Genomic DNA, 13,097 nt, shown 5'->3' with positions numbered 1-13,097 from the left:
TAAAAGTAACATTAGAAGTATCTTACTGATTACTGGTAATATAGACGATCTCCGAAAAAATGCTCGAGAGGCTCCTCACTGCACGTCTTTATCTTTATCTGGACATACGCATGAAAATCATCACGCGTTAAGTATAATTTAGTGAGGCCGTAATAAATCAAAGCGAAATAAAACATATAAAATACCATATGTATTTTAGAACATTAAAAAATAATTCAGATAAAAATCTCAAAACGTTCAAACCGATTATTTCATACTATTTCTTCATCAGAACTTTCATATTTCGTTTTTCATAATAATCAATATCAAACAAAATAATTATATAACATTTTTTCCAGTTATATAATTTTCAGAACTTTCATATTTCGTTTTTCATAGCCCACAATATATTTAATAGAATACAACGTACGTGAGTCAGACGAGTATGCACAATAAGCACTTCAGTGCTTTTATCAGAATCATACTATGCACTCCAAGTGTAATCATATAATATGCACCAACAGTGCTATACATAATATACCAATTAGAATCAGATTCACTCCACCTCATGGCATGCCAATTGTACCCAAGACTCTCTATGCAACATACATTGAGCTTTCAAATAATTTCAAGTTCATTTTATAGTCAACATTTTATTATCATAAATATTTTAATTTATCATCATAAAATATAAACTTGAGCAGTTCATACCCTAAATTATTCATAAATCTTGCTAAAAATATTATGAAAATAATACATAATTATAAATTATAAATCATATTAAAAATAATAATATAAAGTTGACTTATCGCAAGTCGTCCTCGATCAGAATAAATAAATAAATAAACTACACTCACATTTACCTCACTACCGAACCTTATGCGATATTTTTCACTCGCGCGCTGTTTCTTTTCCTTTTGGATCGCTAGGTTTATCTTAGTTTGATAATATCATAATAATAACACAATATTCAACCATATGTTAGTGTTGCACTAACATAATCAAAATTTAATAATAATAATAAAAGTCTATAAAATAAAAATTGATAGTAAATCGTCATACTAAATCATATACCAACATAATTTTAAACTTCTCAAAATATTCATTCAATTCCAAAAATATTTATTATCATCATAAACCCTTCAACTTGTTTTCAATTCCATAATCAAACCACTAATTATGAATTCTTTTTAGAATTCAACTTAACTTTTCCATTAACTTCATAATAGTCCTTCACCATTATGATCATTTCACCTTAATTACTAAATTTTCCAGTACCTTAATAAATTTTTCAAATCAATACTTTCACTTTTAATAAACTTGAAATCCAATCCCTATAATATCCAGACCTTTCAAATTCAACCCCAACCTTTATAACTTGCAATTTAATCCAAATTCAAACAATTAAACCTAAAATCAACATGCAAAATAAAATTTCCAGCATTATAATTTCTTGTTCAAAATAATGCCAACATATTTCTAAACTCACAAACAAGTCCCTAAAGCTTTAGGGCTTTTCGTATTTCACCATTAAAATTTACCAAACTTGAAATTTGGTTTCAACCAACTTTCTAACTTAAAATTCCAGCATATCAATGTTAGAAGTTAACATTAAACACCTCAATTACGCATTCTTGCAATAATATCCCACAATTCTCAAAACTTGGAAATTAGCTCTTTTCCTAAATCAGGCTTCTAAATTGACTCAAATTGATCTCAAAATCACATAAAATACTTCAAATAAAAATTCTAGACTATAGGAAAATTTTCAATATTTTCCTCCAATTTATCCCCTTTGGCTGAATGCTTATTACTACATAAGGTAGACTTTTTGTTCAATTCCAAGCATGAATTCAACCTCCTATGATCAAATTCATGCATTTCCAATAATCACAACATCAAATTGAATCAAAATCCAATAATTCCTTATAAACCCTGAGTTGGTCAAACCTCATACAAGCATGTATAAACAATTTCAATCATCTTACAAGGCTTAGAATTAATCTCCAACCTTAAAAACATAATAATCTTTAATCAATTCCTCAAAATCACCAAACCCTACATAAACCCTAATCACCAAATCTCAACACACAATCATCTTCACCATGCAATTTATATACCAATTAATAGAGAATTTTATGTAGATTAATTCTCTATCTTAGCTTAATCCAAAATCTAATCATATAACTTGAAAAATCAAAATGAAAATCTTACCTTAGCAAGCTTTGAAGTTTCGGCCAAGAGAGAGTTGAAGCTAAAAATTTTCTCTTCTTGATTACTAGTATAATTTAATAAGACATTTGTCTTAAAAATCAATAAAATTTAATTTAAAATTTAATTATTGAGAAATTCCATTTTTACAATTAGAGAGTCTTGAAAATTACCAAATGTCATTGCCATATTCTCTGTTAAAATATTCAATAGTTAAAGATAAATCAACTTAGCTTTGACTTTTTACTTTGGCTATAAAATTTTTAGAAATTGCATTTTAGTCACTAAATCTTTCACTGTTTGGCCAAATCTGAAAAATGAAACTAATATGCGCTAAATTTCTAAAATCTAAAATATGTAAATAACATTTCCAACCCCTATCCATCATCCTTAAAATTTTCGTGAAATTCTAACTCGATCCGATTATCCGATTTCTATGCCGAACTTTAACGCATTATAGCTTTTAACACAAATCATGTAGCTTAAATTCTTGTTTTAGGTTAAACTGTTCATTTAAAGGCTAAAATATATAACTTTTTAAAATGACATTTTTGGTCCCTGAATTTTTACAAAGTTTATACTTTAGCCACCAAAATTTCAAAACTTATGTTTTAGTCACTAGTCAAATTTTGGGTATTACAATCACGCCCTTTGTGTCAAGGTTCATTTTCCTTAGTTCAATGATACTGCTCAACTCATATTTAAGCATTCTTTATTTGAGTTCTACTTTCTTGTTGAGATACTAGAGTTGCATGCTCTAAATTTAGATTTTATGATGAATTTCAGTTCATAAAAAATGTATCTATGACTAGAAAATTTCTATGAGAACATTGGTTTTGTTTTACAGTTGTAAAATAAGAGTTACAAATTCATGTAGAAATGAACTATTGACTATTGATTAAAGGAGGAAGAAATGATTTTTCCTCGTATGTGTAGTTGACTATTATTAAAAGTTGGGTTCAATGTAAAATTGAAATATTCCTATTGACACTATCTAAATGTAACGTCCTAATCCAGTATGACCTGAAGATCTATAGACCATGATGTCACACTGACCACTGAAGTAGCCGGCCAAAATTTTTCGTTTAAAAGCAACACATTCATTTGCATAAATCCATATTTTGACAATCATAATCACATAAATTCATAATATCTGTTTACAAATTGGGAGCCCCAAAAATAACTTGAAGTTAAAGTTTACAAAACAATTTACATATAAGTTCAACTCGACATACATAGGTTCATTTACAAGGCATGCCTACTATTACATAAACCGAGACGTACTCAAGAGCTAGTAGCTGATGCTAAATGGTCTAGGCAAAGGCTCCTCCAAAAGCTCCTGCTCCTAACCTGCGTATGGAAACAAATTCCGAATGCTGAGCTCACAATCTCAGTGCCACACTAATAACCAAATTACACTATATGCATCATCTAATGTGCATACTTAAAACATATTTGTTAGCATACGAATATGCTAACCTAACATACATACATAGGTAGGTATCATGGTGCGGCTGAGGGGCTACATCTCGGAGCTCACGCACCCCTCTATCCTACCTAGGGTGGAAATCCGAAATTCTACATCGGATTGCGTCACCCGCTAACTTGCTCCGTTGAGCCTTGGGGCATTTATGCCCAGTTAGCAAAGATGTGCCTAATGCACTGTCTTAGAGTTGGCCATATCTTAACATACAAACGTTCTCTTATTCTAAATTGATTCAAGTGTCCGACTCATTTACCGAGCATCATACAAGGCAAGTATAATAATTCCCTAGAGTATAGAGTTTCTAAGTGAAATTAACTTTGTTAATATCATTCTCGCTTGATATCTTATTAAAGGAGTAATGAGTGGTTTAGGTCCCTCAATCGTATCTCTAAATTCCCCAAATTTATTATCTTTTCACATGAAGTGGTATCGATACTGGTTTATTAGTATCGATATTGACACAACCTTGAGAAAAAGAGTAGTATCAATATCCCTATAGGGAGTATCGATACTCAGCCCTTGGCTTCGACACTCCCATGAGTATCGGTACCAAAATTGCATTCTAAAAAATCGATATCGAAACCCCTCCTTTAGGTATCGAGATCGAACGTAGAGTATCGATAGTCCATACATAAGTATCAATACTTCCACCTAAAAACTTATATATTTTTCCCAGTATAAGAATAATATCGATACTGACACATACAATATCAATACTGGCACCTGAAAATGCCCTATTTTGGGCATCTTCAACCTTTCAAAACCATCCTAAAGGTCCTAAGGAGATCCCCAAACATTATTAAAGTCTTCTTTGAATTTATCATAAAGAGACATCATATAGCAATAAAACACATAAATATGAGATTTACCATGAACATACTCTTAATCATTCAAAAGCTAGTGCAAGCTACATAAATGCAAGGTAAGACTTATAAATGGTATATGAAGGTTAGAAGGGTGTTGCCTTGCTGTTATAGTTGATGCAAATTCCCCAAAATCACCCAAGGGTCGAGATCTTTTTATCCCTTGTCTTGGACCCTTCTCCAACTTCTTTCACTAATGCATAAGAAAAGATGTTACTACTTATTTATGAGACTACTAGGAACCTAAAAACATTTCTTGAAATTCATCCTACCTCAAACACAAGCTAGAATCCTTAATTTCATAAACCCCCACTAAAACCCATTTTTGGTTCAAATATTAAAACTTGACATATGAGTCTTGAAATGAAGCTTTTGAAATGGGGAATGATATCCTTACCTTAAATAAATTCAACCAAATGATGAACTCCTTATAGCTTCACTTGAATGAGAAGGAAATGAAGAGAGAAATGGGAGATACAAGGAAGAGTGTTTGGTGAGGAAATGGGAGCGGTTTACGCTAATAACTTAGAAAATAAGGGGGTTTTAGTTCTTGATTTGAAAAGGGAAAATCACACTTTAGGCCCTCTTCCTTTTTGCTTCTTAATAAACTTATCCCAAAAGTTCAACACTTGGGCCAAACCAAGCCCATTTCTTACTTAATTTCTACCCAACAAATCTAATGGGTCTTTTGGGCTCGAATTAAAAGTTTTGGGTCAACCCGAACTACTAACCCGGGATTTGGGGTATTACAATCTAGGATATATTTTGCATTTGGTTCCCTCTATCATTAGGTCTAAGGTAGGCCTGCTAAACCCAAAACCTAAGAAAACCGTCTACATAAGCAAATAGTTAGAGGAAGGTGTTATCTCTTACATTTTGTAGTTGTCTGGGTACTTATATCTTTTGGGATGAAATAATTGCATATTAAAGAGTGTTGGTTACTCAATGTGAAGAACATGTATAAAACATTCCATATTTAACCGAGTATTGTCAAGAGCACAAGGCACACTCTAGGTGCTAGAACCATTATATTGCTTAAAGTGCAGGGTGAAGAAAACCACTTGCTTGAGTAAAGCAAGGTGTGATATGTGTGCATATATTTGCATGCGCGTCTCTATATATAGAATAAGTTTTAAGATATATAATTATGATAAGACACTTTGAAAAGTGATCTAGTTTATCTTATAAAACTTTCACTTTTTGGTTGGCCAACATGCATGATTTCCTTATGGTCCCATGCAAGCATATTAGGTCCAAAGCGCTTTTGTTGTTTGCAGCTAAGGTAGCATCTAGTTGCACACCTTAACATCATTTACAATATAACCTAACTGGTCTTTATATCCTTTACATAAAATTCATCTTTGCTTTGACTTTTGGTGGAAATCCACTCTCCATAGACCATATTACTATAATATCTCCCCTGATCACTACTAAGGATTTTGGCTTTCATTTTCTTTTGAGCTTCCCTCTAGTTTTATTTTACCTGTAGAAACTAGAAAACCATCAGTTTTTCCTTAGGCTTAGTGTCCCATTCTATTCTTGTTTCAGATTATCTAATTTGCAACACAAGTCTGCATTATAACCTACATTTGCTATCTTGTGTCACATCACTTCTTATTCCCATGTTACTTGGTATTGCCTGCTCCTCTGCTTCTTTTCTATCTAATTCTGTGGGGTATTGTTGTGCAACTTTGTGCCACTGACTAAAGTTTTAAGAATCTATCTGCATTTATAATCAAAGGTACTATCTTTGTTCTTAAATTTCCTTGATGATTTTGTTAACTTATGATTTATCCATTTCCTCCAACTCTATTTCTTTTCTCTTTGTTCACGATTTCTTCCTTATATTCCTTTTATGATGGCAAGCCAAAACCTAAATCTTTTTCTCTTTTCTCGACAAATTTACAAGGCAGTTGAAGATTCGATGGATATGGAGGTTGATTTGTTCAATCTAGGAACTGTCAATACAATGTTTGCTGCATTATTCAGGTGAGGCATGAGACATCCATTAAATATTGCTACTTTTATGCCGCATTTACTTTTTACTAAGCCACTTATTCTTTCTTTTATCCTGCTTCTTAAATGTTTTAGCAAGCTTGGTGTTCCCATCAAGACTACAGTCTCAAGCTAATGTTCTTAAAGAAGCTTTAAGTGGAACCGTCACAGTTCGACCCTTCCTATTGGAACATCAGTTAGTGGAAAGGTGTTTTGTGTCTTTCTATCCGATTCTCCATATCCTTTCATACACTTTCCCTAATTCTCATACATTCTGCTGCAGGTAGACAAGCAATGTGCCCACTTCTTTGGTGTAACATTAAGTGATGAGCAAGCTGAGGCTGGGATTGTTGTCAGGGTAACTTCAGTCGCACAAAGCAAATTCAAGGTATCTATCTGTAAATTATTATTTGTTGAGTGGTCTTATGACCATTGCTCATGGGCATGCATCTCTTCTATGTGTAACTATGTCAGATGTATATGGTAGCTTACTGTTTCATTTATGTAATTCAGTTACTTTATTTTGAACAAGACGTCAATGGTGGCTACGGTTTGGCCCTACAGGTACTAAGCACTTGTTTTTAATTCTTGTCCTTTCCAGTTTGTATGATTTAACTATAACTTTCGTACTAGCATGTTCAATTTTAAGCGTTAATTTCCAGGGTAATCCATGCATATTTTATTTCACTTATTTATTTGTGACGTGATTGTTTTTGCTATATCCTTTTAGTAATATGAGTGTGGAACCTTTTTAAGTGATAGAAACAAAAAGACTATATGTAGTCATCTTGTTACCTTTAAGGTCTGTGTGGAAACCTTGTTATTGATTTCTTAAAATTACCAGCTATGCTATTTCCTATGGTAACAATGCATAATCTTGTGAAGTTTTGATGGTATATATTGTACATTTGTGTTTTTTTGGTCATAATGAAATTTGTAGAACTTGAAATTAATGGTCCTGAAGTTAACTTGTTAATGTTTATATTACTTTTTCACTGTTACACGGCCTCCCTCTCCACCCCCCCCCCCAACAACAAAAAAAATCTATCGTGAGCTCTCTCTGGAAAGTTTAATCTCTTAGCACAATGATTCTATTGCTCGGAATTGTTTGGATGCTATAATCCTATTTTTTCTTTTCTTTCTGTTCTCCAGTTTTTTAACGGATAAATATTAAATGAGTTGTTTAACCGAGCATACAAATTGGTGATGCTTCTTTTTCATAAAGCGGGAAAAAAAGAGAGAGAAATAAGGGAAACCATTTTGCTCTCAGAAATCACTTTTCTGATATTTCTGGATTTTCCCTAAAGCATGCTAGAAGCATTTAGGTTGGCGTGTCATGAGTTTAGAATCACTTTCTATTACTTTTATATGTCTATTATATTATCTGTGCATATGTCAATGTTTCTATTTCTACCTATTCCAATGATATTTGTAAAAAATTATCTGAATAAGCTGCTATTCTTGACTTCTAATTGTACAAGTCATACACAGTATTACAGTTCTTTATCCCCCCCCCCTCTTAAGCTTGAGCTTTCAATTTCCCCTTTCAGTTTCCATCAGAATGCCATTGGTTTTGACATGGTTATTGTTATACTAGTGCTTTATGGTTCTATGAAAGCTCGTGTTACTAATGTTTCGGTGGTTGTGCAGAAAAAGCTCTTGTGGTAAAATCAGGGATAAGTAGTATTTATTTTTCTAAAGTAATTGGCATTATCCATACATTTATTACTTTTCCATTTATGATTTCACTGCCTTGTGTCCAGGAAGACAGTGAGAGGACAGGCAAGGTGACATCTGCCGGCATGTATTTCTTGCATTTTCAAGCATACAGAATGGATTCGACTGTAAATATGGTGTTTTAGTTGTCATTTCTTACTTATCTTCCTTGTATCTGGTCTGTGTTCGGCTTCTTGTTGTGATAAGAGGTGGTCATATATTCCATGCTTTATGCAGCTAGCAATAGCTAAAGACCCTGAATCTGCTTTCTTTAAAAGGTTGGAAGGTCTTCAACCTTGTGAGGTTTCAGAACTAAAAGCTGGCACACATATATTTGCTGTTTATGGTTGGAGCATTTTGATTTTTTGTTAATTTCGTTTGAAGTATGTTTGGGTATTTGCGTTTTGGGTTGACTGGTTTGGCTGAATTTTCTCAGGAGATAATTTCTTCAAGACTGCTTCTTACACAATTGAGGCACTTTGTGCAAAGTCTTTTGAGGATACTACTGAGAAGCTTAAGGATATTGAAGCGCAGATTTTAAGCAAGAGAAATGAGTTGCGCCAATTTGAAACAGAATATAGAAAAGTATTAATCCAGCTATGGTTTGCCCCCCCCCCCCCCTAATCTTGATGAAAATAGTATTGTGCTATTTCAAGATAGTTATACGTATGGCTTGTACACATTTGATCTTATGGTGGGATATTTTGTAGGCATTGGCACACTATCAAGAAGTGACCAACCGGTACAGCCAAGAAAAGCAATCTGTATGTTTTAAAACCACGTTTTCTGTATTTCTAGTTTTATTTTTAAATTTTACTTTTTCTTTATCTGTTCTTATCTTCCGGTCATACCGGGGTTTTTTTTTTGTTTCTTTCTTTCTTGCTGGAATCATGAAGTCCTTTAAATTTAGCAAATGGCTTTCATATATGCATGATGATGTGATTTTTCCTATTTTACTTGGAGACTTCATTTTTCATGAAGCAACTTAGACACTTGGATATGGGATATGACCTCCAAGGATCATCTAAATAAAAACTTGGAAAAATCTAGCCATATACGTACATATCCGTGTCGGACACTTACACCTGAGTCCGAGTAACATAGGCTTTTTCTGTATGTAAGCATATATAGTGCAACAGCTGGAACATACATATGCCATCTAAGATTTTGATAGATGCCTTCTAATATATTTCCGAGTGTAATTTTGCTCTTTTAGATTCTATTCATTCTATTATAATCAAAACTATGACCCGAGTTGTGTAAATATATTGATGATTTGACTCCGTGTTGTGGCATCCTTAACACAGGTAGATGAGCTGCTGAAACAGCGTTATGGCATCCATGCTTCATTCACTGTAACAAAAGCACCCCACAGTATCGGCGTTGATCTAAGTAATGGAAGTACCAGCAAAGTTCCCGGTGACGACGAGAGTCCACTGGAAGAAGAAAACTCGGACGGGAAGGACAAATCAAGTAAAAAAAAAGGTTTAATTTGAATCTGAAAGGATCGGATAAAAAGCTTGGTTGAAAATGGTTCAGGTTAGAAATATTTTCCACCACTCTGCTGATAAATCTTGAAGTCTTAATCTTGAGGTCGTGGGATCCAGTCTCATGGAGGGCATTTCATAATTTGAAGGTCTTTAACGGAAGTTGCTCTCAACCTAATATTGGGGCAACCTACTATCTTACCTCCCCTTACTCCATTACATATGGGAACAAGGGACAGCCGTTTCTGTTGATAAAGCTTGTTTTTTTATTATTTATTGGTAAAATTACATTTTTAACTCCCTTTACTATACATTTTTTAATAACTATAGTGATAAAAGTTATATTTCAACCCCTCAAAAGTTTCTAATTTAACCTTTACCTCATTTTTCTTCTTCTTCTGGTTTCGTACTTCGCTCGAATCAAAAACAATTCTTTGTATCATCATCAACAACAGACAATACATGTATGAACGTATGCATGTTATTGTGATGGCATGTGCACATGCTCCCTCCCAAATCCAAATTGAGTCTTGCTTCATTTGCTACCAACCAAAGCATGTTTGTTTTGTCTCATTGATTCATTCAAACTCCTATTGAGGTAAACAGTTTAGTTCTAGCCAGTGTTTTCAGGTAAGAGAAATCACTGTATCATAATCCAAGTTTTTTTGAGTGATTAGTGTCCATGTGAGATTTGTAATAAAATATAGATGTGAATTGATTAAATCAAATAGAAAGAGAGGGTGAGTTGATCACACGGCATGACTTAAAAGCTAACCCACCCAACCCTCCCCACCTTTAATATTTTATAAAAAGGGAAGTGTCACTTGGAATACATGGAGGGGTTTTAGTTTTGAGTCACATCCACATTATCTGGGGATTTTGCTTTCTACAAATCCATAAAAAAGAAAGAAAGGGATTTTCAACTTCAAAAGCTTGGATCATTTTTTAAAAAGAATTAGTTTAGGAAAGGGAGCACAAGATGATTACAACTTAATGAAGTCTAAAACCAGCACTCATGTCTCCAATACCTTTCTTTCTTCTACGCTCGACGAGTAACTGTGAGCACCAGTAACGACGAGCACCGTTAATTTAATTTATAAAAATTTAAATTCTAAAGTACTCAACTTATAATGGTAAGTTATTTAAAAATTTAAAGATAAATGATTTAAAATAAATGGTAAATTATATCAGTGACCACCTAACTATTGCCCCTTTACATTTTGACCAATATTTTTGAAATTTTGTCAATCAAGTCACTCAACTACTTAAATGCATTCAATTAAGTCACTTGTCGTTAATATTTAAAGGATAAGCTGGTGTGGCAGTTAAAATATTTGGTATAATTACACATTTGGTCACTGCTACTTATATATTCTATCAATTTGATCCTAATTTTAATAAATTAAAATAAACTTAACCCTCAAATCAAATGGTACCATGTATAATGACTCAAAATTTAACTTTTTATTTTAATTAATTTTAAAAGTTACGACATATTTTATATTTATAACAAAACATTTTTCTAAAAAAAAATTGAATAACTCAAACAATAGTGTAAAATTTATCGTCCTTTTGATATAAGTCAATCTCTTAGTGCAAAATTTTCTATGCTAAGTCCACCGAAAATCTTATCAGTATAAACTTTTATTAAAGATGGACATAAAAATTTTTGGTTGGAGAGAACATTTAAAATTTTAAAGGAAGACTGTGTCAAATGTGAAAGAAAGATGTCACAATTTTTTATTAGAAACTTATTGGATAAAAATTTCTTAGTTTTACAGGTTAGACTATATCACCTTTTTCTAGTATAATATCATTTACAAATAGTAGTAGGATAAAAAATTTGTCCAGCGAACTTTATATGTATGGGCTAATCAACTATATTTTCTTTAAAACCAAAAGAGGTTATGGTACCATTGATGGGATACTTCTAAGAACCATAAATTGAACTTCTAGTAAAATTTTTGTTTTGTTATAAATATAGAACATATCTTAACTTTTAAAATCTTTTAAAATTAAAAATTTGAGGTTAAGTTTATTTTAATTTATTAAAATTAAACCAAATTGATAGAATATATATAAGTAATAGTGACCATATGTGTAATTATACCAATTATTTTAATTACCACATCAGCTTCTCCTTTAAATATTAACGACAAGTGGCTTAATTGAAAGCATTTGAATAGTTGAGTGACCTGATTGACAAAATTTCAAAAATATTTGTCAAAATACTGGTATATTTACCCTTTATTTTAAATAAATTATTTTTAAATTTTTAACTAATTTATAATTATATATTTAGTACTTTAGAATTTAAAATTTTATAAATTAAATTAATGGTATTTATCGTTAATAGTACTCATCGCCACTCGTCGAGCTTGTAGAATTTTCCTCCTCAATATTGCAATGACAACTATATTAACTGAGTTAAAACCCGATCAATAGTATTCACTCACAATCTTTTTGAAAGTATAAATTATAATATTTATACTACTCATAATTTGTAACTCTTAAATCAGAGATAACTTTACGCAAGCCACTTAAATCTATAACTTGATTGTTGTAAGAATAATGATATCAATTATATTAATATTAATATCCAAAATTAAATGTTTTAGATTAAGATATTTGGCCTTTCTATTACTATTTTTTAACCTAATTTTATTTAATATTTTTGCATTGTTTTTCTTTTTTCCTTTGATTTTTGTTTAGTCGACGACGGCACCGATCTTAATGTTGTGATTTTTGTTTAGTCGACGACGCCACCTGTAACACCCCAACTCATATCCGACCCAGATACGAGTATGAGATTTCATATTGACATTTCAAAACCTTTATTTTTACAAAATAGCATATCATTTGGACGTATATTAAGAAAATACAATAATATACGATTAAATTATGTTTCATTATAAAAATTTAAGTCAAAAAGATTTTTATGAACAATAATATACGGTATGAACAATATTATATTGTATGAACAATACTGTGAACAGTAATAAACAGTACCGTGAACAATATCGAATGTTAAAATTTTCTAGAATTAAACAATGGTACTGATACCCTGCTACAGTGTATCGATACCCTTGCTACAGTAACTTTAGGCAAAACATATAAAACTCACAAAATACTTAAACTTTCATAACTATACATTTACCATTTACATAATTACGTTTAAAATATTACAAAACTCGATTAGAGCATATTGGATTCAAATCTTTTATATTACATGCAAACTAAATTCTATGTAACAAAATACATGTAATTCAACTACATTTCTGATCTGATCTTCGATAAGGAGAACTGACCTGTCTTGTTCCTCTTTACTTCTCTTTTTCGCTTTCCAAACCTACGTGTGAA

The 13,097-nt window shown here is 31.9% G+C and overlaps 1 pseudogene; it reads left to right on the top strand.

Moving 5' to 3' along the window:
• The first annotated feature begins 6,463 nt into the window (after positions 1-6,463).
• Positions 6,464-9,811, top strand: LOC120178245 (annotated as a pseudogene).
• The last annotated feature ends 3,286 nt before the right edge of the window (positions 9,812-13,097 follow it).

Source organism: Hibiscus syriacus, unplaced genomic scaffold, assembly GCF_006381635.1.
Source record: "Hibiscus syriacus cultivar Baekdansim isolate YM2019G1 unplaced genomic scaffold, ASM638163v2 tig00112344_pilon, whole genome shotgun sequence".
Classification (NCBI taxonomy): domain Eukaryota; kingdom Viridiplantae; phylum Streptophyta; class Magnoliopsida; order Malvales; family Malvaceae; genus Hibiscus; species Hibiscus syriacus.
The sequence above is the reverse complement of the archived record's forward strand: the minus strand, read 5'-3'. Positions and strand labels throughout refer to the sequence as shown.